Source organism: Ochotona curzoniae, unplaced genomic scaffold (assembly GCF_017591425.1).
Source record: "Ochotona curzoniae isolate NIBS_2020 unplaced genomic scaffold, NIBS_Ocur_1.0 scaffold_1037, whole genome shotgun sequence".
In the NCBI taxonomy this organism is placed as follows: Eukaryota; Metazoa; Chordata; class Mammalia; order Lagomorpha; family Ochotonidae; genus Ochotona; species Ochotona curzoniae.
In genome coordinates this window covers 30,374,483-30,399,961 of record NW_024467083.1, presented here as the reverse complement: position 1 = coordinate 30,399,961, position 25,479 = coordinate 30,374,483, and the positions used below count along the sequence as shown (strand labels likewise).

At 47.0% G+C, this 25,479-nt stretch overlaps 1 protein-coding gene across 2 annotated transcripts in view; it reads left to right on the top strand.

Annotated features, from left to right (window-relative positions):
* The first annotated feature begins 3,557 nt into the window (after positions 1-3,557).
* POGZ (pogo transposable element derived with ZNF domain) overlaps positions 3,558-25,479 on the top strand; it is a 71,094-nt gene continuing 49,172 nt past the window's right edge. Inside the window, exon 1 of one of the 2 annotated variants that reach the window (XM_040999345.1) lies at positions 3,558-3,922. The gene's annotated coding sequence lies outside the window, so the exon portion shown is untranslated. The remainder of the gene's footprint in view (positions 3,923-25,479) is intronic. The other variant, XM_040999343.1, reaches the window with a different exon arrangement.

Here is a 25,479-nt window from a genome sequence, read left to right as displayed (position 1 = left end):
CTTGTGGCAGAAACCATCAGTCAGGGATGTAACTAAGTGTTTTGATAAACTGTAGAAGAGAACATTCTGCTGCCTAACAGTGAAAAGCCCAACCTGACTTCCTTTCTTAGGAACCCTGATGGAATTCAACTTTGCTAAGGAGGCTCCTGCAGACCCGGGGGGGGCTTTCAGTTTCTCTGTTATATCGGATTGGACCAGTGTTCTGACTGTTTCCAATATATTACAGAGGTCCGTGTGCATCGACTGCAAAGGATCTGACCCACCAGGTTCTTCGTTCTCCTGCTTTGATTTCTCATTATCTAGATGGTTCAAAAGAGAGGCCATGACTCTCGGTTCTACTACTTTCCTCTGGAAATCCATGTGTTAGATGACATCAGAAAATGCTCTGACGCTGTCCAGATTAAGCCAGGCGTTCCCTTTGTAGTACAGGGAACATGTTTCTGGAAATAGAACTGTTGTCGTGGGTACAGCACCCTTTTGAAATACCGCCCCAGTGTTGTAAGGTGGCAGAGTTTTTATTTTTAAATTTTTTTAGATTAAAAAAAAAACTCCTTGGAAATTTAAATGCCTTTGCCTATCATTTCCTCCAGCCATCAGTTGTTCAGCTGTTGGATTCTCTCTGCTGAAGTGTGATTTGGACTCTGTTCTCTGGTTGCCTAGTTTCTCTCTCTTTCCTCACCCCTTTCCTTGAAGGTGACCCCAGGCCCTCACAAACTCTCCTTTTCCCATTCAGTACCATATTCCTCCTTTATTTCTTTGCAGCAAGCATAGACCATAGTTCACATGCACATTTTGTTAGCTATTATGATGAGTCAAAACTGACTCCAAGGGCACAAACTAAATGACAGAAAAATAGGTTCCAAAGGAGTAAAGAGCCCACAGAGGGACTCACTCCACTCCATCTGCAGTTTCACCCCTCCCACTTCCCCTCCCTTTGACCACACGACACCTGGATCACCTCACTCTCATGGTCCTTAACCGTTCTCCCTGGGGGGACCCTGGCCCCGACCAGCTAATCTCCTCCACACACAGAGCAAGCCTTCCAAAAAAAGGGGAAGTCATTTTATTCCTTGTCTTAGAATCCTCCAATGAGGATCTGGCACCGTGGCCTAGTGGCTAAAATCCTCGCCTTGAACACGCTGGGATGCCGTATGGGAACCAATTCTAGTCCCAGCAGCTCCACTTCCCATCCAGTTCCCTGCTTGTGGCCTGGGAAAGCAGTCAAGGACAGCCCAAAGCCTTGGGATCATGCTCCCTCATGTGAGATCTGGAGGAAGTTCCTCGCTCCTGGCTTCGGATCAGTGGAAGATCTTCCTCTTTCTCTCTCCTCCTCAATCAATCTCTCCTCCTCAATCAATCAAAAAATAAATAAAAGAATCCTACAATGACATTGCTTTCACTATCAATAAAGCCAAACTTTGCTTCTCTTTCTTTGCCCAAAAGTCACCTTAAACAATGAGGACCTCTCCAACCACCTCGTGAAAGACAGTGACTTCTACACCCCCACTCCTGCATCAGACCCCAACTGCTCCTTGTCCCCTCCAGTCCACTCATCAACATACCATATATTGATATAAGACATGCGACATTGCACTACCCAAATTGGCCTCAACAAGATTTCCCACGCTTTTCTGAGGATGGAAATATCTCCACTGCCCTCTCTCTCAATGAACAGTCTCTAGCCTCCTTGAATTGGGGAAGGCCCAGAAAGGTAGTAGAAGCGACACTCTGTGACAGGTGAGGCTAGGCCAGTGGAAGCCATTTGCCTGGTTCTCTTGGGCCTTCTGTCTCGGAATCCAGCGTGTTGACAGTCTGAGGACACCCTGGCCGGGAGGAGAAGCCAGTTGTCAATATTTTGGTGAACTGTGGGTAAACCCTGACTTCACACTGCGCAAGGATGCCACTGCCTAAGGGACCCTGCGCAAGAACCATTCAGCTAAACCTAGTCACTTTCCAGAATCCAACAAAGGTAAGGCATATATGGTCATTTTAAGCCATTAAGTTCTGGAGCCATTTGTACTTGAAGCATAGGCAAAGGAACGATTTGCCTAATATCTCTAATTATGTCTCCTTCCCAGGAGTGTGTAAGTCTCATGAACTCAGAGATTTTCATTTTCTTTTTTGCTCTTGTCCCAGCATCTAGAACAGCGCCTGCCTGGCACAAGACAAGCATTCAAGAGACGTCTTTCGAATGAATAAATGAATGAATGATGCTTTTGCATTGGTCGTTGGTTAAAAGTGCAGGCACAGTCTCTGGGTTGGGTCTTGAGGGCTCAGAGCATACATTGTAACATATGTAATGCATATACAATATTTGTCAGTGGCTGGACAGCATAAAATAGGATTAGTTTTATGTAGAATCATCTTTTTTTGGGGTCATTGATTCCAAATTTAGTCTAGTGAGGCTTCATGACTATTATCAGGATTAGTAATTTTTTTTTTTTTGATTCAAACTATGACATTCTTCCTCAGAATGACTAGTTGGAATTGCTCATGTGCTTGTGGTCTCAAACGGATGAGAACAAGTGATGTCAGTGTGTGTATGTGTGTGTGTGTGTACCCGTGTGCACATCTGTGCAGGCCAGCAACTACACATGTGCATACTCAGGAGTGTCTACTTGCAGGACCTGCTTATATGGTCTGGTGGTTTGAATGGAGCCTGTGTATAAACAGAAGGAATCAACATGGCTCCTCACCTCCAATTCTTGCACCAGGCTCCTTGATTTAGCATGTGGCCTCAAGCAAATATCAACATCCAAAGAGAAATTTCAACATGGTATTATCACAGGAGGCAATCAAAAGACGATTTTTGGATACTTAGAGAAGAGATTAGCTTTTGTTGGGGGAAAAGTAGCAGGTGGACAGTCCTGAGTGGGTTAGTCCATTCTTTTGGCCCAATCCACATGGCACAAAGCAGGATTACTGGGTTTTTCACAATGGGGCGGCCTTTGCCGAGTCTACTCATGACGATTCTCTAGCAGTCCCCATGACAAAAAAAAACCCCTGGATAAGCAGTGGTGTATGACTTCTTTCCAGAACCCAGAAGGGTCTGGCAGGTCAAAATGGCTTGGAAAAGTTCTGCAGTTAAGGCCACAGATTCAAGGCAGCTGACTCTCTTGACAAAGAACAGGTGCCATTTTGCTCCCTTTGTTTCCCTGACAGTTGCTGGTGCCACTGGGTCTCCCCATCAGGCCGGTGGCACGAAGGGTCCCCCCCTTGATTGGGCAGATAAGCCTAGAGTTCAAAGTAGGGCTGGGGAGGGAGGTGGAAGACTCCCCAAATTTCCCTGGAAAGTCTAAAGCAAATAGACAGGGACTATTGTCTTTAGAAATCTCATTTTTTTTTCCTCACCAAAATGTAGATCTTGCTTCTGAAGCTGTTTAGTCTTTTCTCATGTGAAAAAAAAAAAAATGTTTTTCTTTATTTATTTATTTGCAGGCCCAGCCAAACTTGATCAGAAAAGAAGCCCGGGTGAGGGTTAGGATGAGCCCATGACGTGCCACACGCGGCAGCCAATGGTAAGGCCACGAGGAGGGGGACGGCGGAAGTGACGAGCCGTATCCCTCCGCGCGGCGAGCGGGCCGGTGGGGGGAGTCGGCGTCTCTCTCCCCCGCGCCAGCTCCCGTACACGGAGCCGCATTCCTCGGCCCCCCCACCCCCTCCCTCGGGGCCCCCGCCCCCCGCGGGAGAAAAAAAAAAAAAAAAAAAAAGAAGCCCCATCCCCAGTCACTCGAACCCGAGGGAGGCTTCCTTTCACCCTCGGGGAGAGGCGCCGGCCCCGGTCGCCCGTGCCTCGTCTCCCCCGCTCGCCCCCGTCCCCTCCCCTCGCGCCCACCCCCTTCTCCCGGCGCCGGGTGCGAGGGCCCTTTAAGGCGACGGCGCCTTCCTCGGGTCAGACGACCGGCGGCGACGACCACGGGAGGTGAGTGAGCGAGCGAGCGAGTCTCTCCCCACCCCCCTGCTCCCGGGGGTTCCGTTATCTTCTTTTTTTTTTTTTTTTTTTTTCCGCTCGGCGAGGCCAGACAATGAGCTGGGGGGCGGGGGGGAATGGGGCGGGCGCGCGCTCGGTGGCGGCGGCGGGGAAGCCGGGGCTTGGGGGACGCGCGCCTGCAGCCCACCGTGGAGCGGCGGCGGCGGCGGCGGGGCGCGGCGCGCGTGGCGGGCTGCGGGCGGCCGTGTGGGCGCGGGCGCCGACGGGGCCGCCCTCCTCTCCGGCCCGGCCGTCCCCGTCGCCCGCCCGTGTGCCTCCTGCCTTGCTCGCCCGCCCGGCCGCCCCGCTTCCCCGCTTCGCTCCCGGCCGGCCGGCCGCCCCCGCCCCCCGGCGCCGCCGCCGCCGCGTTGTGCGCGGGCGCGTGCGCGCACTCGAGCGCCCCACGGCCCCGCACACACCCCGACGTCCACACGCAGCGCCCGGCGCGGGGCGTCTCGGAGGAGTGGGCGGCGCGGGCGCGGGCGGCGGCCGGCCGGGAAGGGGGCGGCGGCGCGGAGGAGGAGGAGGAGACGGCGGGCGCGGCGAGGGGGCGAGGCCGAGGAGGGCGGGAGCGGTGCCCGGGGGGCCGGCGCGGGGTGCCCGGCGGCGAGCTGGAGGAGGCGGGCTGCGGGCTTGCTCGGGCGATCCCTTGTGTTATGTAATCCCTTCCCCTGCTCGCTCGGGGAGGAATCTCCCGAGCTTTTTCGGCCGCTACTTTGCCAAGTCGGCTCGCGCCCGGCCCCAGGTTGCAGGGCTCGCGCCGTGATTTATCGAACGGATGGGGCGGAGAATCTTTTATTTTCTGGTGATCATGTCCTGCCGCGGTGGGCGCCATGTTTATCCCGGGAACTATTTTTTTTTTTTTCCCCCGAGCTCTCTGCACTTACTACTGGAAAGGAGTCCTGTCATCGATCCACCTGCTTTCTCCCTGTCCTGGTTGTGGCTTGTCCCGATTGCAGCCCGCGACACTTGTGGCATTCCCTCACAAACTGTTCATAACACTGGACATGTTTCGGTTCACTTGTCTTACACACTTAGCTCAGGAAACAGGGGGAGGGGTACAAGGGGTGGAAACCGAGCCGAAGAATCTTGTTTTGGCCCACGGTCATTTTTTTTTCTTTGACCTGGACATTGAGACAGGGCTGGACCAGTTCTGTCTCAGCAGTGCAGGCGGTAGCTCGTCTCTTGCGCTCTTTTAGACACTTCCTTGCCACAGCTCAGAACTCCAAAATGAGCTTGTACTTATTAAATTTCTAACAGGGATTTTCATAACTAGAAGAAGGGGAGGGGAGGGCTGCTGCTTGGACTCGATTGGAAATGTTTGTTACAGCTGTGTTGCACTTGGGGCTGCGTGAGAAAGACCTTGAAGATTGTGCAAGTGCAGATTTGGGGGTTTAATCCCCGAAATTGCTTTGGGTCAAGTAGAGAGAGAGTGTCACTGGCACGTTTTTGAAGCACTGCTTCAGGTCTGACTGATGCTCATAACCACCCAGGTGTTTTACTAGTGGAAGGTTAAGGTGCTGAAAACAGCTGTTAACAGTAGTTCAGTGGCCACCTGTGTTCCTGCTCTCCTGAGCTGGGTTGATGGTTTGTCTCCCAATTAAAGGAGGGACACTTGGGATGAACAGGATTTTATGAAAAGTTTTCAGGTGAACCTGTGGTACTGTCTGGTTTCTCCAAGTGTGGTCGGCCAAGCCCTGGGGATACTTATCCCTGGGGTTTTTTGCTTGCTTGCTTGTTTTATCCCTGGGATTTTTGCTGAGAGTCTTGAGGTAGAGGTCAGAATTCTTCAAATCTAAGTTGTGTTATGTTTTTGCTGATATTGGCAGTGATGCTTCCAAAGTAACGATGAGTTACTGGTGCGAGGGCCGGTGCCGGATGAGGCGGGTGAAGCAGCTGCCTGCTCCACTTCTCTTCCAGCTCCCTGGAATAGCAGGAAAAGATGATGTCCCAAAGCCTTGGCACCCTGTACCCATGTGAGAGACCCAGAAGAAGCTTCAGACCGACTCAGCTCTGGAAGTTGTGTCATCTGGGGAGTGAACCAATGGAAGAAAGATATTTTTTCTGTCTCTCCTTCTCTCTAACTGCCTTTCAAATAAAAAAAATACCGAAAAACCCTACTGGTGGCATCAACAGAGCTAGGTGTTAGTACTAGACTGGGGTACTTAGGCATGTCCTTAATGAAGTAGCAGATAATTAAATCATAGGCTTTTTTTTTTTTCCTAAGAACTGGAAGCTGGCCTGCCATGGAGGTTGTTGGTTTTTCCTTCTTTTGGATTTATTTGAAAGGCGGAAAGGGAGAGATATGGGGAATAGTAATACTGAATAAGATACCTTTGGTCTGGTTTGACCACTTCCCAGATGGTCACCACAGCAGCTAAGGTTGGGTCAGGCTGGAGTTCCCAGGAGCCAGGAACTTTGTCTCAATTTCTCACATGGAGACAGGAGCTGGAGTACATGGGCCATCAGCCACGGCTGCCAGGTGTGATAATGATGTAGTGAGGACTCCTGCCAGCACTTGCTGAGGGATGGGGCATGACCATTGTGTCACAGCACTCACCCACTACTAAGACTTTTCCTGAAGTATTTAGCACAGATCATAGATTCTGGGTACTGCTATTAAATTTTCAAAATTCTGATGAAGTTATCTTTCGTGAGGGATTTATGATGATTTGTGAGCTGTTTGTGTCATGGACTGGCTTTGTACTTTGAAATAACGATTGACTACTGTTTTCCTGTTTGAATATTTGATGGTGCTTTCTTGAAAATGCAGTATGCTTGTCATTTCTAGGAAAGCTATTGACAATATTTGTTACCAGTGATAAGATTGATTGGAAGATAGAGTTTTTTTAAAAGTTGACAGCTTTCTGGAACCTAAAAGACTTTTCTTACATTATTAGTAATTAATATTTGTGATTTTTTTTAAGATTTATTTTTATTATTTTTTCATTGGAAAGGCGGATATACAGAGAGGAGAGACAGAGAGGAAGAGCTTCCGTCCGATGATTCACTCCCCAAGTGAGCGCAACGGGCCAATACTATGCCGATCCGAAGCCAGGAGCCTCTTCCGGGTCTCCCACGCGGGTCCAGGGTCCCAAAGCTTTGGGCTGTCCTCGACTGCTTTCCCGGGCCACAGGCAGGGAGCTGGAAGGGAAGCGGGGCTGCCGGGATAGAACCGGCACCCATATGGGATCCCGGGCGTGCAAGGCGAGGACCTTTAACCACTTGCGCCACCGCGCCGGGCCCTATTTGTGATTTTTTAAAAGGCATTTATTTTTATTGGAAAGGCAGGTCTATAGGGAGGAGGAGATAAGATGGAGAGAAAGATCTTCCATCTGCTGGTTTACTCCTCAAATGGCTGCAACAGCCATAGCTGAGTTGATGAGGAGCCAGGAGCTTCTTCCAAGTCTTCCACATGGGTGCAGGGTCCCAAGGCCTTGAGCCGTCCTCCACTGTTTCCCAGGCCACAAGCAGAGAGCTGGATGGAAAGTGGAGCAGCTGGGAAAGGAACTGACATCCATATGGGATCCTCGTGCTTGAAAGGGGAGGATTAGCCAATCGAGCCATTGTGCCAGGCCCAATATTTATGATTTTTAAAGCATTGTGTAATGCATCATTTGAAAGATGATGTAACTCAGTAAATACATATTTTCCATACAAGTTTTCTCAATGGCCAGTGCATGATGCTGCAGAATTACAGAAGGGTGAAAAATTCTTTCAAAATGCAGAGTAAACCAATGATTGAATATATGTCTATATTTTATTTTTTGAAAGAGTGAGGTAGCCTAGTGTAGCAGCTAAAGTCCTTGCCTTGCACTCGCTGGGATCCCATCGGGTGCTGGTTCTAATCCCAGTGGTCCCACTTCCCATCCAGCTCCCTGCTTGTGGCCTAGGAAAGCAGTTGAGGACAGCCCAAAGCCTTGGGACCCTGCATCCGTGTGGGATACCTGGAAGAAGTCCCTGGCTCCTGACTTTGGCTTGGCGCAGCTCTGGCCTTTGCGGCTGCTTGGGGAATGAATCGACGGAAAAAAGAAGTTCCTCTCTGTCTCTCCTCTCGGTATATCTGACTTTCCAATAAAAATAAATAAATCTTTAAAAGAAAGAAAAAGAAAAAGAGCAAGAGTTTCATTCCCTGTATGCCTGCAACACCCAGAGCTGGACCAAACTGAGGGCAGTAGCTCAGTACTCAATGTAGGCCTCCTGTGTTGGTGGCAGGGACCTCATTATTTGAGCCATTACTCACTGTTTCTCTTGCTGCATATTAGTGTGAAGTGAGAATTGGACGTGGAGCTGAAGACTCAATCCTAGGCACTCTGATATGGAATACGTATGTCCCAGGAGGTGCTCTAACTGCAGTACCAAGTACCCATCCCTGTGTGCATGTATTTTAATGTAGCAGAGTACAGAAGTTTCACTTGTAGAGTTTTGGATTCCAGGATGCAAGTACTCTTTATAAAACTATCATTTGTTAAGTTTTTAGAACTTATAAAGTTGTAGTTACCTGATAAATTTAAAATACTTCCTGGGGTTGGTTTTGTGGCATAGCACATTAGACCGCCGCCTGCAACACTGGCATCCTGGCAGTGGATAACCCAGTGCTTGGGCCCTTGCATCCCTGTGGAAGACCCAAAGGAAGCTCCTGGTTTCCTCCTGGCCCAGACCCAGCTGCTGCCCATTTGGGGAAGGACAGATGAGTAGAAGAGCTCTTCCCCTCCCCGCCCCTCTCTCCACTTCGTTCTTTTTCCTTCTCCTTCTAGCTCCCCACCACCCTACACCCATCTTTCTCTCCCTTTTTATCTGTAACTCTTTCAAAAAAAAAAAAAATCTAAAACAAATAAAGGGCCAGCATTGTGGTGCAGTAGGCTAAGCCTCAACTTCAAATGCCAGAATCACATGTGGGCACTTGTTTGAGTCCTGGTTGTTCCACTTAGGATCAAGCTCCCTGCTGATGCACCTGAGAAAGCAAGGTTGGCCTAAATGCTTGCCCTGCACCCACGTGGGAGGCCCCTCCAGAAGCAGCTCCAGACTCCTGGCGTCAGTCAAGACCAGTCATGGTCTTTGCGGGCATTTGGGGAATGAACTAGTGAATGGAAGATATTCTGTCTCTATTGTACCTCCTTCCAAATAAAGAAAAAATATATCTAAGAAATAAAATACTTTCCCTTTGACTACTGTATATCCTGTACTTAACCAAAGCAAAATCCAGCATAAGACTGGATATAGAAACAGCCGTGAGACTGCATCTATCCTTTACGTGTTTATTTGAGAGGTGAGAGGAAGACAGAGCTGCTATCAGCTGGTGTATTCCCCAGATGTCCACAGCAGCTGAGAGCTGGATGTGTAGTCCAGGCTTCCCATGTGGAATGCAGAAACCCTGTTATTGAGCCATTACGACTGCTTCCCAGTGTCCACGCTAACAGCTGGAATCAGGATCTGGGACCTGGGCATCCTAACTAGTGCATCTACTAGGCCAGACACCGTCCCTTGGTTGTTGTCTACTGAGTTGAATAAGATTTACAGAAATGTGAAATGGTAGTGCTTTTCTCACTCTTGGTGGGAGGGGTGATTACTATTTTTTAAGTGAAAATATTGTGGTGGGTTTTTTTTTTTGTATGTTTTTAAGTGTGCCAACATAAAGCTCTTTAGAGTTATTAGTAATTTTATAAGACCTAAAAATTTCAGAATTTTTTAAATTGTATAAATTTTATTTTGATAATTTTTACACATTTGATTAGATTGTGAAAGGTCAGGGGCTAGAGGAAAGTGCCTGAGACCATTGTTTTCACATTCTCTTTTTTCCTTCTTTTATCTGGTGAAAGGGGGGAGATAAAGGGAGAAGCCCCACCCAGCCTCCCACCCATCCCAGGGTCCCCAATGTGGGGAATGCTCTGAAGGTTCTGCTCAAGTGTTTTTGATAGCTCAACAGTTCTATATTGCTGCCAGTCTTGTCACTCCAATCACGAAGAAATTGTCTCAGACTCCACTGGTTGACATAATCCACCTTAGAGTCTCCGTTTGCCCAGAAGTTTTTTTTTTTTTTTTTTTTTAATTATATTTTGGCAATCTTTATATTGTTGATCAGGGTAAAAAGTTACAAGGGCTAAAGGGAATATTGAGGAGAAGCCCCATCCAGTCTCCCACCTACTCCAGGTCCCGGATGTAGGGCATGCTCTGAGATCCTTGCTCAATTGGTCCCAGTAGTTCACCAGTTATGCATTGCTGCCAGTCTCGCCACTCCACGTTTGCCCAGATGTCCACTGCTGACGCTTGGCTGGGGCAGTTGATTGATTTGTTCTGTCCTCCATCCTCTGTTATAGTACCAGCTGTCCTCTGCTGGCTCCAGCATGCTGCCATTTCCTCCATGTGCACCTGGATATGCTGTCCACTGCTCCACCTAAGTCACTGAGGAGGCTCAGCTCTGACACATGCACTCCATGGTCAGACCATGGAACCTACAGTTGGGGTTCTGAGTCCAGCAGTTCAGTTCAGTTAGGGGGATTCCCAAAGAAACTTCATCTGAGGTGATCCCAGACCTGCTTCTTGGTGCGTGCATGCCAGTACAGGGTCTGGTACAGTCTGTCCTTTGCCCAGAGCAGCCTATGCACTAGTAGTTGCAATTGCTGGATCAGTTTTGTCTGCAGCCCTGTCTTCTACACAAACCAGTGAGTATTGGAGTCAAGCCCAATCCTGCCCACTGCACATTCATCCCCCACGTAAACCAGTGGGAGTTATAGCCTCATTGGAACCACCCTCATAACCCCCACTGGGCCCGCCCCCTTGCCTGGTTCCTGTGCTTATCAACAAGTATGTACAGCAGACAAGTCCAGTCTGTCGCACATCCCATTTAGCTCTCTTTCATGTCAATGGACATTGAAGCCTAGTTCAACCCAACGAGCCCCACTATCCAGCCCACACACATGCTGGCGGGTGCCACTGTCTAGCCATGCCTGTCCCAGTCCTGTTTTTCATACTCACCAGTGGGAGTGACAACCCAAAAGGGAGGTGCCTACTGTTTACCTAATGGGTTCACTTTCACTCCTGGATCTTGTACTTTGCAACTGGCACTGCAGTTTAATTCAACGGTTTGCCTCCTGTGCCAGCATCTGCTAGCTGATGCTATGGCAAAGCCCAGCCAACCCTCACCCCTTGTGGCTTATGCATGTACTAGTAGGTACAGTCAGCCCAGCCTGGCTTGTGTCTGATCCAGCTGACATGCAGGCCAACAGGTATTGTAGCCCTACTTGGCCTGATATGCCCTCAGCCCAAGCTCTCAGGCTCAATAGTGGGAATAGTGGCTCAGCAGGGGAGCTCCCTGCATCCCCCCCCACGGGGTTCACCCATTCTCCCCTGGGTCTCACATGTACTGGTTGGGCACTGCAGCCCAGTCGGTCTGCCTCACCTCGGCGTTTGCCAGGGGGTGCCTGCCTCCATTTCCAGCTCACATTGGTCGAGGCTACAGCCTAGCCAGCCCAGCTAACCCCTAGTCCCAGACCTAGTATGAACTGGCTGGTATTGTGGCCTGACCTGGTGTGACCCACACAGCATTCTGGCTCTCGAATTTGCCAGTGAATGATAAAAACTAGCCCAGTCTGGCTTGTCCCAGACCTGATCCAAAGATAAGCCCATGGGGGCCATAACCTGGCCTGGCCTGGGCTGCTTCCTTTCTTGGTTCTTGAGCTAACCTGTGGGGACCATGTCCCTATAGAGGAGTTCCTCGAGCTCCTCTATCAGAACCTCTCCCAGTGTCTGATTCTACGCACACCAGTGGGTCCATGGGCCAGCCCTACTTAGTCTGCCTTTTGCCCTAGCAGGAACAGTAGCCTTTCCTGACTGGCCCTCACCCATTCTGGTTTTTACTGTTCGGTGCTACAGCCCAGTCAAGATTGGTCCACCCACAGGCACAGCTCACACATGGCTCAGCAGAGGCAGAGACCCACCTCAGTCCACCATACATCCACTTGGTTCTCACAATCACCAGTTGGTGCTGGAGTCTAGCCCAATCTAGCACACCCCAGGTCTTGTCCACACCTGTGTCGAGGGAGACTGCAACTCTTGCTTTGGCCCCCACGCTCAGCAGTGGGACATACAACCCAGCCACAGTTCTCACGCATGCCAGTGGTTGCTCTGACCTAACTTGGCATAGTCGCTCCCGTGTCTTGGGCCTTTGCCTTTGGATGCTGCAGCCTGACCTGGCCCAGCCAGTCCCCAGTCCTGACTCTTTGCTGGTGGGTGCTGCAACCTGGTCCTACTCAGTCTGCTCTCATTGCTGGCTCATGCAGACCAGTAGATATGGCAACCTAGTCCAGCATGACCTGCACTCCATCCTGGTTTCTGCACTTGCCAGTGGGCTATGGTTTGCTTAGCCCCACCCAGTTCGCTCCCTTCCAAAACCAACTCTCACACTTGCTGACGGAGAGATGGAGCTATCGTGCCCAGGCTGCCCAACACCCAAGCCTAGACAATATGCTTATCAGCAAGAGCTATGACCCATAGGGGAGTTTCTCAGGTTTCCCCATTTGTACCACTCCCAAACCCAGATCTCACGCATGCCAGTGGGTGTTTGGCCCTTACCCAGCATGGCCTGCCCCATTCGTCCTGACCTTTGTATGAGCTGGTGCCCCCCCAGCCTGCCCCACACTCTGTTTTAGAGTGCTCATGCTGGTGCTGCAGCCTGGACCTTCCTCGCTTGTGCTCAGTCCCAGCATTGGTGAACATCAGTGAGTTCCATGGTCACACCTAGCTCATCCCATCACCATCCCAAACCCTAAAGCTAACTAGCAGGACTTGTAGTTCCATAGGTTTGGCCCATATGTCCCTGACAGAATCCACCCCCTGGACCTGGTTGGTGTCATGGCTCGGTCTTATGTGAGCTATCCCTTGGTTTGACACTCACTATCATGTACTGGGATCCAGCCCTGCCAGACAGGCCCCCAGCCATAGATGCATGAGCGCTTGTGTGTGGTGGTCAGCCATGTTCCATGCTAACAAACCCAACCCAGGACCCCATGTGGACTGGTGCATCAGTCTGACCCATATAGATCTTCAGGTTTTTGCCCTCCAAAACACCAGGTCTTAGTCCCCTCACTTACCTGCAAGTATAGTGGCCCCATCATTGGGTGTCCCTCAGGACTCATGCCTCACCTACATGAACAATGGCCTTATCCATGGATATCCTTAGGCAGTAATTCCATACCCCCAAGACCCCAGAGCTTGCCACCAGGTAGCCACTGGGCAAAGCCTGGTTCCTTCCAATTGGTACTCTGGCCATCCACAAACCCAGGAACTTGCCCCCCAACCCCCACCCCACCTAGCAGCAGTGGCTGGGGAGCTAGGATCCCCAGCAGGAAGCTTGGTCCGGCACAGTACGTGGCTGTGGCTTGAGGATTCAGACACACGTGCCACTGCTCAGACTTACCTGGACTCCACTCACCAACAAGGCAGCAGTGAGTGGACCCACAATTTTAGAATTTTAGAGACCAAAATGTTGGTGAATCACTGGGTTTTGTCTTAACTCTTCTACCCTTTAGGTTATTCAGATCTGCTTCTATTAATCTGGTGAATTCACTGATGTTACTTGGAACTACTACTGGAAAAGGCAGGGACATAGGAAAGAGTCCTAGGGCAAAAAACACTTGTATTGAGTGCTGGCCAAGATACCTTGCTAACTAACCTTGGGAGATTACTTGGTCTCTAAATACTTTGAGTTTATCTGTAACAAGGGATACTTAAGACATAATTATTATGAGAATTCCTGTAAATACTGAATATGTCTATATGTTATTTTGATCTTTATTTTCCATATTTTGCGCTTTTAGTTGTTGCTGAAAGCAAAAATTCTTGATTTAAATTGCGTACCGTACAGGCTGTTCATCATGTCATTGTCATATCAGTATGGTAAGAATGGTAGAGTTTTGGTATTCTGGCTTGATACTAAAGCCATATACATAAAGTGTACTTTTATACGTAACTAAAGGGAAGGGTGTGTGCTCTGTCAAATGCTGTTTGGAATACTCAACATCCCATATCAGAAGAGGCAGAAAGACAATGGCTGAGACCCTTGTCCGAGCTGTTGCAAGCTGTTGAAAGGTGAATCAACCTCTGTCTCTCTCCCTTTCCTTCCTCATCTCTCTTCTGCCTCACAGAAATGAAGATCAGTGAAATTTATGAGGTACAGGGGGTTTACTGCTTACTTTTTGTTTTAGTAAGGACACACAATATTTTGGTGCTTCTTGATGCAGGAATTATTGTCAAGCAAATAGAAAGTAATCTGAATCTGGGAATAAGGTCCTGGAACAGTTAGATGCTGTGAAGGGCGAGATGAACCAAGCAAAAGAATAAATAAAAACCTACTGAGTTTTCTGTAATTAATCTTTTTTAAAAGCCAAAAATGTAGTTAATTTGAAAACAAATGCCAGTTGTTTTGAGGATTATTGTTTATTTTCCAACCTTGGAATAAGAGCGGTGGTGTTTAAAATTTTTGTTTACATATATGGTTTTTCTTGTTCCAGATGTTCTTTTTATCTTGCCTGACAGACAGGAATGTACTAGCAGTGAATCGAAAATGAAAAAACCCAGCAAATTCAAGGAGCTCTGAGCTTCAAAAACCAAGTATTTGTGAAGTTTTTTAATCTTCAGTTAAAGATAGATAACCATTTCATACCTCCAAAGCAGGCTGAAGAATTTGGCAGTATTGTTTTTGCTGTTTTTAAATAATAGGATTGCTTTGTATCTTGCCTTTCAATTATGTAGCCCTTTACTAATTAGCTGAGTATATAGAACTTGAGTATAAAATAGGCCACCATATTTGCTGGCATTTAAGTTACAATCTCCTTTTGTCCTAAAAGAATGTTTTAAGTCTATTTATTTACTTTTATTTGAAATCGGAGTTACAGAGAGGAGAGACACAGAAATCTTAAATCCACTGGTTTAATTCCCAAGTGGCTGTAACAGCCAGAGCTGGGCCAGTCTGAAGCCAGGAGTTAGGAACTTTTTCTGAGTCTCCCATGTGCAGGAGCCCGAGCAATTAGGCTATCTTCTACTACTTTCCCAGACACATTAGCAGGGAGCTGAATTGGAAGTAGGGAAGTAGAGCATCTGGGACTTGAACCAGTGCCCAGAAGGGATGCCCGTGTGGCAGGCTATGGACTGGCCTGTTAAAACATTGCAGGCAGAGGTTTGACCTACTATTCAGTGGTGCCAGCACCTCCTGAAAGGTATCTATCTGACACTCCCATATTTTGGGTGGGAAGATGTTAAATAAAGCCTAAAATTTGAGTGTATTTGCCTAAGAATAAATATAATCTCCTATGTAATTACAATACCGTTAAAACAGTTCCTAAACATTGTCTAGTATCTAGTCCATACTCAGATTTTTCAGTTGTCCCCAAAATGTCTTTTTTATGAACCAGGATACAATGAAGATTCACATACTGCATTTGGCTATGTCTCACTTCTTTTTATGTGGTATAGTCGTGTGTGTGTGTGTGTGTGAGAGAGAGAGAGAGAGAAACATAAGACAGAATATAAGAGATGGATATTTTGCTTTTTAAAAAAAAAGATGTATTCGTTTTTATCAGAAAGGCAGATTTACTGTGAGAGGAGGAGATTCAGAGAGAAAAATCTTCTGCCCACTGGTTCACCCCCCCCAAGTGGCTGCAACAGCCATAGCCAAGCCAGTCCGAAGCCAGGAGCAAGGAGCTGCTTCCATCCTGTGGTTCACTCCTCAAATGGCTGCAAAGACTGGAGCTAAGCTGATCCAAAGCCAGAAGGTTCTTCTGGGTCTGCCACATGGGTGCAGGGTCCCAAGGCTTGGGACATATTCTGTTGCTTTTCCAGGCCACAAGCAGGGAGCTGGAAGGGAAGTGGAGCAGCTAGGAAAGGAACCAGTGCCCATATAGAATTCTGACATGTGCAAGGTGAGGATTTAGCCACTAGGCTATTGTCCCAGAGATGGACATTTTCAAGAGACCTTTTAAAAGAATGTTTTGTATTCTGCATCTATTTTTTTTCATTTTTTGCTTTTTTTTCCCCTTTATTTATTGAAAGGCAGAGTTAGAGATTGAGAGTGATTGACTCCCTAAATGGCTCAGTGGCCAGAACTGGACTGGTCCAAAGCCAGGAGCTTATCTCCTATGTGGGTGCATGGGCCCAAGCACTTGGGCCCTCCTCCTCTGCTCTTCCAGGCCATGAACATGGAGCTGAACCAGAAGTGGAGCAGTGAAAACTTGACTTGTGCCCATATAGGATGCTGGTCTTATAGGCAGCGACTTTACCAGCCTTGCCCCAGTGCTGGTCCCTTGGCAATCTTTTTTTCTATTTAAACTTTTGGACATAACCTTTGACTTGAAATTTATAGTATTTTAGATTCAATTTAAATTCAGGCATAGCAGTAAAACTTTGAGAAAGGTCACAGAAATAATGTTTTTAGTGTATCATTTAGGTTTACTATGAAAGTTGAAACAGTTCATACATTTAGCAAAAGCAGTTCACAGAGAAGTTGAACAGAAACTACAACTAGAAAAATTTTAAGTTTTACTTTTATTGGAAAGGCAGATTTAAGAGAGAAGAGACAGACAGGAAGATCTGGTTAACTCCCTAAATGGCTACAACAGCCAGAGCTGAGCTGATCCAGAGCCGAGAGCAAAGTCGGCTATGTGCATACAGGGGGCCCAAACTCTCATTGTGGCACAGAAAAGAGGGTTAAGCTGCCACCAGCATTGTGAGCACTGTCTTGAGTCCCAGCTGCTTAATTTCCAATCCAGATCTTACTAATGCGTCTGGGAAACAGCAGAGGATGGCCCAAGTGCTTGGTACTTCTGCCTACCTGAGAGACCCAAATGGAATTCCAAACTCCAGATTAGTCCAGTCAGTGCCACATACCAGTCGGTACCTATGGGTGTTACATCTTCGCTCTTTCCACCTCACGAACCAGTCCTCCCTTATGCCAAATGGTACTGCCACCTTGTCCAGCCTAACCTGCATCCAGCTCTGGCTCTCATGCCCACCAGCAGGATCTGCAGCCAGCAGAGGAGTTCCTAGTTTCCCTCCTAGGCCCACTCCCCATCCTGGAACTTGCACATTCCAGGGAGTACTGAGATCCATTCTGACATAACTTGGTCCTGTCCTGGTCCTTGCCAGCAGATGCTGTGGTAAAGCCCAGTCAGTTGGCACTTAGTCTGGCTCTTGCATGCACTAGTGGGGGCAGTGACCTGCCCTAGCCCAGCCCTTCCTCAAACCCAGCTCACATGGAGATGACAGTTGCTGCAGCCCTGCCCAGGGTTTGTTGAAGTCTGGTCTGCCCTCAGTCCCAGCTGTCATACTCACCAGTGGGAACTGTGGCCCAGAAGCCTTGCAGTCCCCCAACCAGGTTTGTTTCTGGCCTGGGTTCTTATGTGTCCTGGTGGGTGTTGCAGCCCAGTCTGGCATGGCCCATCTTACCTCAGCATTCACTGGTGGGTACTGCAGTCTGGCTCTGCCCAACCTGCCCCCAGTCCCAGTTCATGGTAGGGAGTGCTGCATCCTAACCCAGCCTGATCCACAACTAGTCCCAGCTTTATTGTGAACTGGTGCGTGTTGCAGACTAGCCCAGCCTGGCCCAGCCCCAGATATGACCCACAGGTATTCTGGTAGGTACTATACCCCAGCCTGGACTGGACTGCCCCCAGCTTCAGTTCATGCACTCACCAGTCACGGCTGCATCTTAACAAGGGAATTCCCCAAGCTGCCCCATCAAACCAGCCCCCAATTGCAGATCTTGTGCACACTGATGAATGTTTGGCTCACCTCCAATCTCCACCTTCACCAGTGGGTACTGTGGCCTTGCCAGACCAGCCCACACCCATTCTGGCACTCACTGGTGGGTGCTACAGCCTTGTCTGACCAACCCCTAAACCAGCTCTTACGTGGATTGCCAAGTGCCACTACCTAGCCAAGCCCATCCCACACCCACTCTTGCTCTTGCGTGTGCTAGCAGGTACTAGAGCCTTCCCCAGTCTGACACATCCCCAGACCCAGCCCACATACATGCCAAAGGATGCTACAGCAGTCTGCCATGTTCAGCCAGGTCTAGCCTTGTTCCTGGTTCTTGCTCTCACCAATGGGAACTGTAACACAGCAGGGGCATCCACTTAGCATCCCTACCATGCCCATTACCAACCACAGATCTTGCACGTGCTGGTGGTTGTTCCAACCCAGCCTGGCATGCCCTAGTCCCCATTTTGACCCTTACCCATTGGATATTGCAGCCTGGCCCAGCCCGGCTGGTCTCAAGTCCCAGCTCTCCCAGGTAGGTGATGCAGCGTAAGCCTGCCCCACATGGCCCGCACCCTGTTCTGGCTCCTGCACATGGTGGTGTGCTACAGTTTGGCCCAGCCTGGTCCCTCCCCAACCCTCTCAAGCCAGTTCACACACCTCCTGACAGGTGGATCAGCCTTGCTGGTGTGGCCTCACAGCCAGCCGTGACTCTAGTGCTCACCAGCGGAAGCTGCAGGGAGTTACTCAAGTTCCCCCATCAGGCCCACTCCCAGACCTAAATCTCACCAGTGTTAGCAGGTGCTAGGCCTCTAGCTGGAGTAACCTGCCCCATTTTCAGCCTTTGTGTCTGCACTAGTGGATGTTGCAACCTGGTCCACCCGACACCAAATTCTTGGGTTTGCCTGCCAGTGCTGCAACCTGAACCAGCCTGGCCTGATCCCAACACCAGTTTCTTTTAAGTGTCAGTGAGTTCCATGGTCATGGCTAGTTTGGTCCATCGCCACCCCCAGCTCCTGAGCAAAACAATGGGTCTTGCAGTTCCACAGGAGTGAGCCCACAAATTCACCACAGAATCTGCCCCCAGACTCAGTTGTTTTACGTACTAGTTAGTGTCATGGCCCACTCTGCCCTGACACTCTTTGGAGGGGACTGTGGTGTAGCATTGCCAGGCAGGCCCCCAACCCTAGATTTCATGTGTACTGTTGGATGGTGGTCAGTGCTAACTAGCCCAGTTTAGGTCTCCCACGTGGGTGGGTGCATTGGTCTTCCAAAGAGATCCTCCAATTTCCGTCCTCCAAACCACCTGGTCTCAGTCCCCTGGCTTACCTGCAAGTACAGTAGTCTGGTTGGTAGAAATCCCCCAGAAGTCATCCCTCAACTGCAATGTACTCCCACACAACTCCATACCCCCTTTCTTGAGCAATCCACAGCCTCCTTGCCTGCGACCGCACAGGTTTTGAGCCTGGTCCTCTGGGGGTGTGGCTGCTGGCCTGAGGCCCTGGCTACCTACCAGGGCCCATGCACACTTGCAGCAGGTCCCTAGTCCCTATCTGCCAGCATGCTGGCATCTGTCCTCACATATTTGTGTGTGTGTGTGTGTGTGTGTGTGTGTGTGTGTATGTGTGTGTATAGAGGTAACTATGCTGGCTCAATGGTAAGCAAATGTAAATTTGGCATTAACCAGACCCAGTGTGCCCACCAGCTATTAGCTGCTTTTCTCCCAGCATGTAACACTGGCCTAATTACGAGGCAACCTGGGTAACTGCCTACAGCTGAGGGGTGTTTGGGTTTTGTGAAATTTATCTTTTCCTGTACAAAATGTGGCCAATTGAATAACTGATAGAAACTTTATTCTATTGAGAGGATATTTTTAAGATAAATTATACATAGAATGCATAGTATGCATAGAATGTGGGGGTGATTTTTTTTTAAATATACTTTCCTTTTTCAGAATATATATTCAATTTCACCAAGTTTTATCCATTTTGGCATGATGACATTTTGAGCCAGATATTGTCAAGGCTGACTTTTGCATTATAGAATGTTTAGTGGCACTCCTGGCCTCTACCTGCTAGGTGAATTGTTAGTAACACCCCTATCTCATTCCCACTCCAATTACAACTACTGAAAATGCCTCCATACATTCCCAGATATCATGGGGGTTGGACAAAATTGGCCTCCTTTCATACTACCAAATTAGTTAGCATCCACTGGAAAGTAGGAAAGTTATTTCATGACATCTTGATAAACTAGATTTTTCTACACATGTGGCGTGCAGTTGTCAGTTGCCTTCTGCAGGTGGATTGCACAGCTGGGGTTGTGTCTGATAGATGTTGGAGCTCAGAAGTTTTGTTGAAGGTAGAAATGGGCTCTTCAGTTGAAAGTCAAAGTGTTGTAGTCTTTTCTGCTGTATCTAAATCTCCACATCCCCTCCCCATTCCCCAGTGGAAGCAATTTTTTTTTTTAGATTTATTTATTTTTAATACAAAGGCAGATATACAGAGAGGAAGATCTTCCATCCGATGGTTTACTCCCCAAGTGGCAACAACAGCCGGAACTGAGCCAATCCGAAGGCAGGAGCCAGGAACCTCTTCTGGGTCTGCCACTCAGGTGCAGAGTCCCAAAGCCTTGGGCCATCCTTGACTACTTTCCCAGGCTGCAAACAGGGAGCTGTTTGGGAAGTGGAGCTGCCAGGATTAGAACCGGCACCCATATGGGATCCTGGCACGTTCAATGACTTTCCATCGCTACACTATCGTGCTAGGCCCTGGAAGCAATTCTTACTGGCTCTGTACAATAGCTGAGTTTTTGTTGGAAGTAGTTGATAATTTTTTGTTGTTGTTGTTATCTTTGAGATCTTATGTCTATAGTGTGCCATTCAAGAAAAGACAGCTTTTTAAATTACTAAAAAATTTGATCAAATTAAATGTGTCCTCTTAGTTGGCCTTTGATTATCCTCAAAAAATCTTAATCATATGCAATTTTTTCCAATAAGGAATGTCTGGCTATCTTTTTTAGGCAATACGAAAGGGAATGGGGGGGGGGGGGCAGAGTGGTAGCCTAATGGTTAATCTTTGGTTTGCATGCACCAGGATCACATATGGGTGCTGGTTTATGTCCCAGCTGTTCCACTTCCCATCCAGTTCCCTGCTTGTGGCCTGGGAAAGCAATAGCAAATGGCCCAAGGCCTTGGGACCCTGCACCCACATGGGAGACCTGGTAGAGGCTCCTTGCTCCTTGCTGATTGGCTCAGCTCCGGCATATGAAAGATGCTTGTCTATGTCTCTACTCATGCCTGTAAAATCTGACTTTTCAATAAAATCTTAAAAGGAAATGGGAATAGGTTAAGAGTGGAAGTAACAGGACTTAACTAAATGCAAAATTTGGGACTGAAATAGTTGAATGATTCAAGAAATTTTTCTTTTTAATCTTTATGACAAATATTTTATTTGTGGATGTGGGATTATCCTGCACATTGACATCAGAGTAAAATTGAAGCCCTAATAGCCAAGGATTAGTGTGGAAGTGATTATGTGGGAAAAAGAGCAAAAAGGGCTCATGTAAATTGTTGTCATGAAATTTTGTTTCCCACCCACATTGTTCTTGGAGAGAGATGGCAGGAAGTATATGAGAAGATTCTGGAACAGCTTGTCAGTTAGATCAAGGATTTTAACAGACCATGCTAGAGTTGGATCAGGACTCAGGAGCCAGATAAAGAAGTATTTTTTGTCCAAAATTGGACAGAATGTCAGTAATGATAACTGCCTGGACCAAACCTGAGTCTTCAATAATGATAATTCGACAAGCTTATTAGTCATTTGGGGAAATTCTCAACTCATTATTTTGAAAACTGGTGAATAAAGGGCAAGAACCCAGGCTTTTCCCATATGAACTGAAGCACAGGGCAATCAAATAGGTGGAATGGATTTAATTTGAGAGACACAAAATGAGCTTCCATTTACTGGTGGTTCACTCCTCATGCCTACTGCTGTTGGCTGGGGTTGGGCCAGGACAGAGTCAGGAGTGGAAACTCCGTTCACTTCACCCATGTGGGGAAACAGGAGTATCCTGCCTGCCTGCCAAGGTCTGCATTAGCAGGAAGCTGGAGTCTGGAAGTGGAAATCAAGCCTGGCACTCCATAATGGGATATGGGTGTCTTCACTGCTAGTCCAAATGTCTGCCCCGATTTTGTGCTTTAGGTGTCACTAATGCACACGAGAGTGATAGATTTGGAATGGTGGTGTCTACCTGAGTATGTCTCCTGGTAAAACACTGCTACCCCAGTAGTAGTCTTGGGAAAGGAAGAAGTTAAATCCAGCCTCTATATCCAGCTGTCAGTCTTCAGGGTCTGTAGAGGACAGAGGCGCATGATGCCATATGTATGTGACCATCTATATCCCAGCTGTGGGAAGCTGCAGGAAGTGACCTGGTTCTTTCAAACACAAATTAACAGGAGGAAAGACTTGATGAAGAAATATCTATAGCTTAAAAAGAGACTGAAGAACCTAAATGATCAAAATGTATGGACTTATTTGCATCCTAGTTCAGAGTTTTTGAAGTATGATGTTTGAAAGAATGTGAAATTTGAATGTTGATTAGATATTTAAGAGGATACCAGTCTTTTTTAAAGTATATTTTAGAACTACACATCAAAAATGTTTGTAAGTATGATGTTAGGGATTTGTTTCAGAATAATAGGGAGATGTATAAATGAAAGACACTCAGTTCTGAGTTATTCTTTTTAAAGATTTTTTAATTGGTAAGTCAGATATACAGAGAGGAGGATAGACAGGAAGATCTTCCATCTGCTAATTCACTCCCCAAGTGTGCAATTTTTGGTGCTGAGCCTATCCAAAGCCAGGAGCTGCTTCCAGGTTTCCCACATGGGTGTGGGTTCCCAAGGCTTTGAGCCATCCTCCACTGCTTTCCCAGGTCACAAGCAGTGAGCTGGATGGGAAGCGGGGGCCACTGGGATTAAAACTGGTGCTCATATGGGATCCTAGTGTGTGCGGAGAGGACTTTAGCCACTGGGCTACAGCACTTGCCCAAGTTGATCATTTTTGATGTGGGCAGTGAATACATTTCTGAATATGTTTATATTTAATTAAATCTATTGTTAATAACAGCAGAAACTGTCTTGACTTAGACACTCATGGTAGTAGTCTAATAAAAATTTCCCTCTTCACTGGGTTACAGCATGATTCTCAGATTGTCTATCCAAGTTTTCCTCCTGATTAGCACTGTGCTGATCTTTAATGACTGAAGTTCACATTGAAAGGCAGTTCAGATAGGAGACACAGAGATCTTCCATCCACTGGTTCACTTCCTACATGGGCGCAGTGGCCAGAGCTGGGGCAGTCTGGAGCCAGGAGCTTCCTCCATATCTCCCATGTGGGGCATCCTCTGCCACTTTCCCAAACCAGGAGCAAGGAGCTGAATTGGAAGTGGAACAGCTGGAACACCCAGCTGGTACCCATATGGAATGCCAGCACCACAGTTAGAGGGTTTAGTCCACTGTGCCACAGTGCTGGCCCCAGAAATTCAGTTTTTTTTTTTCCAATTTATCTGCTTAGATTTATTTGATTTTATTTCATAGCCTTCATTATTATTATTATATTTTGATACAGTTCCATAGGCTCTGGGATTTCCCACCCCGCATCCCCAAATCCCTCCCCCCTCATTGAGTTCCTCTATATTATTACTATACTGTATAGTTCTTCATAAACAGTCGTATGTCCATCATTGCGGGCATGGACAATGGCAGAGTCCAGCTTCCTATTGTCAAGATATAGTTAACAGTTTCATTGGGAGTCCGTCTTTGTCTAGAGGTAGAGATGCTTACTGTATCACATCCTTATATCTGGATATGATAGTCTCCATTGCACAGTTACTATATATCCCCTTAAATGAAAAGCCAAAATGCAAAATCAACAACAAGAAGAAAAATAGAAATGTACAATGCCATGAAGTTAAATTATATGCAGCTAGATATGATAGTCTCCACTACACAGTTACTACACATCCGCTTAAATGAAAAGCCACAAAACAAAATCAACAACAGGAAGAAAAAAAAAACAAATTAACAGCAGCATAAAGTTAAACAACATGCTGCTGAATGACTCATGTGTTGCTGAAGAAATGGAAAAGAAAATCAAGAACATTCTTGAAGAAAGTGGTGGTGCTGTATGATCTATTTGAAGAAATGAAACTTAAAAAAAAAAATCAAAATCCATGATGTAGTTTCTGCAGATCTTTGTTGGTGAGCTAGGTTTCCTATAGGCAACAAATAGATGGGTTTTAGTTTTTTTTTAAATCCAGTTCACTAATCTATGACATTTGATTGATGAGTTTAAGCTATTTACATTCGGGGTTAATATGAATGGGTAGTAATTTAGTCCTGTCATTTTAGCAATGGATTATTCATTGATTTAGTCTTCTGTTAGAACATCTTGCAGTATCATTTGTAGGGCAGGTTTGGAAGAGGCAAATTCTTTTAACTTTTCTTTACTGTGGAAGAATTTTATTTCATTTTCAAAGACAAAGGAATGCTTTGCTGGGTACATTATCCTGAGCTGCAATTTTTTTCTTTTAGAATCTGGAATGTGTCACTCCATTCTCTTCTGGCCTGTAGAGTTTCCTATGAGAGATCTCCTGTGAGTTTAATTGGCATTCCTTTATGTATCAGTTGATGCTTTTCATGAGCACATCTAAGGATCTTTTCCTTATGTTTGATTGAAGAGAGCTTGATAATCATGTGTTGTGGTGAAGATCGCTTTTGATCAAGCCTGTTGGGAGTTCTGTGCTCCTCCTGGATCTTGTTTCCCAATTCTTTCTCTAGATTAGGGAAATTTTCCCTTACTATTTCATTGAATAACCTTTAATCCCAGCTTCTCTTTCTGCACCTTCTGGGACTCCCATAACTCTTAGATTTGGCCTCTTAGTAGTGTCTTTCAATTCTTGAATACTTTTTTGGGCCTGATCCAGCTCTGCTTCCAGCTTTTTCTGAGATTCTTTCTTCTGCTTGCTTCATTCTATTTTGGAGACTCCTGATTGTACTTTTAATTTGCTCCACTGTATTCTTCATTTCTGATATATCAGCTTTCCTTTGATTCACTGCTGTTATTTGTTGTGTAACAGATTCCTTAAATTCCTTGAACGCCTGCTTTATGTACTTCTCATTGTTGATAAGAAGCTTTATAACAAGTGTTTTAAATTCTGTATCCCCCATTTTCTTGATGTCTTCCTCAGTGAACTCTGAGGTTGGCATAGGGTTTTGCTCCTTTGCAGGGGAGTCTTCAGTAATATTCACTGTGCCTTTGTTTCTTCTTTTGCTCTTGGTCATTGTACTTCTGGTTATCAGATTCTTCTCCTTAGGGCAGTTTTCTAAGCTATGTCACCCACAGGTCTACAATATGATTTTACTTATTGCAGTTGGTACACAACTTTTTGCTTGCAGTCACTTGTGCCACTCCCTCCAGCGATTTCCAGGTCTGGGTTCTTCTTTTTTTCTTTTTTTTTTTTTTTTCTTTTTTGGCATTAATTGACATGGTATTGATTAATAGTATAGTTTTTTTTATTTTAAAGATTTATTTATTTATTGGAAAGTCAGATGTACAGAGAGGAGGAGAGACAGAGAGGAAGATCTTCCGTCCGATGATTCACTCCCCAAGTGACCACAATGGCCGATGCTATGCCGATCCGAAGCCAGAATCCAGGAACTTCTTCCAGGTCTCCCACATGGGTGCAGGGTCCCAAGG